A 3667-nucleotide genomic window follows, 5' to 3' on the forward strand; every position below is an offset into this window, starting at 1 on the left:
AAAATTATCACGCAAGTAATACTCATTACGCTAAATACTCGAAAAATAATACTTTTATATTAATATCCGATCGACAATCCACAAATGCCGTACTTTGATTATAGATAGCCTAACAATCCGCACGGCGTGACATATTACTGTTTCAATGCTTGTATATATCGACTGCAGAGTGCAGTGTTCTAGTAGTTAACATTCACCGAAGGCGTTGAAACGAACGCAAAGTCTCATTACTGAACGAAACCATCGTTAAAATACAGTTTCCCATTGGCTAACAGCGCTGAATCCGTAGAATAGCAAGCTCTTATTAGACAAACGTTTAATAACGTTCGGCTTAATTTATTCGCACGAAAGTTGCCAGCCAGCTTGCATGGAGAACTCAACGCTTGCTTGCTTATGTTCGGAACGCGAACATGGAATTTGCGTGCATGAGATGTTATAACTCTGGCCTGTGGCATGTCACAAATTTATATTTCACAACTCGGGGAAACGGTATATAGCTTACTCACTAACTTTCTAAGATCGTCGTGCATGTAGCTCTGCCCGAATGTATTACAGTTTTAAATCAAATGATATTACTAGTCTAGACTGTACATTTAGCGATAACAAATCGATATTTCAAAGGGGGTTAAGGTATAAAATTTTTGTAACTCGAAAGAAAGGGATCGCTAGAAAGTTTTATTGCTCTTTATTACGTTGTCGGGGACGCACAAATAACTAAGCTATCCCCTTGCGACTGTTGTGAAACTAGAAACGTTCCATATTTTTAAACTCTGCACGATTATAAACAACTTGACATGTTCGACAGGATAATGTAATGATCTATAGATTATGTGTGTATAGGTACCGACATAGCTATGTTCGATCCGAAATTGATATTAGCGAAATTTTTGCTAAAACCTGTCCCCCTAAATGTTTGGACGAGTACCGCCTTTTGATTGCACTCGGTTAACGGACCGAAGCTTTGCATTAATAGGGATACGTGGTGTAGCTCAATTGCAAGTTGATAATTATCTGAAACTGCATTCGTTTACTAAAGCCCCGTTTACACTACACTCAATTTTATGGCACGGCACGGCGCGGCTAAAATTGGTACCCGTGCCCAATTTTATTAGTGTTCAGGCTACCAAAACAAAGGGCGAGCACGAATGAAATGGGTACGGGTACCCATCTTAGCCGTGCAGTGCCAATAAATCGAGTGTAGTGTAAACGGGGCTTAAGGACCGTATTTGTTTCTATTTATAGGAGCCCTCCGTTCTCACTTTCACACTAAAAGGAGAAAGAGCAACGCTGTTGCCGACGGCAGTGCACCTGTCATTCTCCAACGGGAAAGGAGAAGGGCAAGAGTTCTGAAGGTTTGTTTTTTTTTTCAGTCTAACAATTAAAATTGGAAGGCTCAGGCCCTATCCTCCAACATAAAAACCGGTCACAGTTTTATAAATAATGAACCATTGGACCATTAGGGGCTGTTTACATGAGCCCCGTTACCCGAGATTCAACGAAGCGTGAGAGTACTTTGAGGTCATTGAAATAAGCCTTGCTATTGTTGTGGTGATTATACGACTGCCAGAATCGAGTTATCTGTTCATTTCAATACCTCAAAATCATCTCACGCTTCGTTGAATCTCGGGTAACCGAGCTCATGTAAACAGCCCCTAAATAGTATGGTTAGGCTCCTATAATTGGTTCATGTAATATTGTACCACAGTAATGAATAACCTGACGTTTGGCTGCATGGTGTTGGGAAAGTAATCAGTTTAAGAAAAAAAGCTCTCTTAGAGGTTTGGGAGAATGCTCCCAGATCTTTTGGTCCTAAAAATTGATCCCGTCCTACCCTTTTCGTCCATGGACAAAATGATAACATTTGACGTTATCCTTTACCGGGCCTTACGTCCAAGCCTAAATGTATAGTAATATTTTTTCTAATTCTGGGTATATTGATATGTGTAGAAACTTAGTAGAAGAAAGAAGGCGTTAGAGCTGACGTCCAGTCTCAATGAGGCCTCAAGGCAAGACGTCAAAAGAGGCCTCATACTGGAATCGATGTCGGCCGAGGAGTCTGTGACTGACTCGGAAGATGAAGGTGGCAGAGAGCCAGATAGCGACGATGATGTCGATGCCCCAAAGAGAAAAAAATTGGTGGTACGTCCACTCTCTTGGAGAAGTGGACGATTCAACGATGTTTTGCAGAGCCTTGATCGGAAATGGACCCGACGGGCATCTGAAAAATCAAAGACGATGAGCAAACCACGACAACAAGGAAGTCTCAAAGAGAGCAATCCTCCAAACGGCATTCCTGGCTGGATGATAGGGCAATAACCTCTGGTACCCTGCATGGTAAACGCACGATTTCAGTGCGGATTAGATTAATATATATGTACAACTCAACGAGAGCGGTTCATGCACAAACATTTAGTTTTAGCTCCGGAATTAAAAAAAGATCATAACTGAAAAAGTGAACTCGTTGGGCTGTGCAGATTAACTAATGCGACGTTTCCCATTTAAAGAAGGCTTTTTAAAGAAGTTAAAACTTGGCATCATTAGATGAAAGGCCGTTTCATGCGGACGCATCATCAAAATAATAATTAATAATGATTACTCCCTTCTTAGCACACTACAAGGTTTAGTTCAATAGGAATGCTCCCAACATTATATCTTTAATACCTACCCTTATCACTGCAATTATCACGCCGAAATCGATGCACAATCTCCATGAAAAGGCCCTTTTCTTAGGATGTCGAGTGCTGTCCTAGTTTATCCAATGTTAATGTTTCTAGTTATCGTTATATGTTTTCATAGCATTAAACCTTGAGCCAAAGCCAATGCACTGTATACTGTATATAGCGACAATACAATAGACCTTTCTCAAATGAGGAAAAACGCGGAAATCTTGATGGTACACGAAGTTTGATTGGTTCCGCAAAACTGACAATTTATTAAGAATGCTTATATAGGGCTGCTTTCCACTTGGAAATTTTTAAATGCTTTTAAATTTTAATATTTTACATCTAGGTCAACTAATGCGTACTAAAATGTGCAGAAAACTAACTTCCTTCGATTTATTCACTTAGTTTTTTCAAAGGTAACATGTATAAGGATTTAGACTTTTAGGTGCGTGTACGTGCGTATGAAAAACGCGTAAGTGGAAAACAGCCTTAACTCAGGCTTGCCTAACGCGTTGTTTTCAAATAGGTCTCTGTAAATCCTTTGTTTTCGGCAAAGCTGCTATATACAAGGTATTATATGAACAAATATATAGAGTTAGAGAGATTATAAGACTGATTGTTTAATCTTACTGTAGAGTCTTGAATTTCTGTCGCTTTGATAACATTTTTTAAAGGAATTTGTGTTTTCATTGATTACAATCGTAGAATTGTATTTGTAAAGTAATGCATACTAAATACATAGTTTACAAAGGAAATTATTTGTCATTTGTTTATTTTGTTCCCAGTTTACAGTGATGCAAATGTACTGCAAATTCAATATAGCTTTGCCACGCATTTGCAAGAAACGCAAAACTGTGGTTGGATGTATTATTTGCTTTAAATTCACACACGACACAAATCTGTTGCAAACTTATTATGCTTGCAAGAGGTTTACACGCTGTGGAAATCCATGCAAAATCATTATTTGCAGCACAATTACACGCGAGGCAAACAATAATGCAAAT

The sequence above is a fragment of the Dendronephthya gigantea genome, unplaced genomic scaffold, assembly GCF_004324835.1.
Source record: "Dendronephthya gigantea isolate DGI-Jeju-01 unplaced genomic scaffold, DenGig_1.0 000387F, whole genome shotgun sequence".
NCBI lineage: Eukaryota > Metazoa > Cnidaria > Anthozoa > Malacalcyonacea > Nephtheidae > Dendronephthya > Dendronephthya gigantea.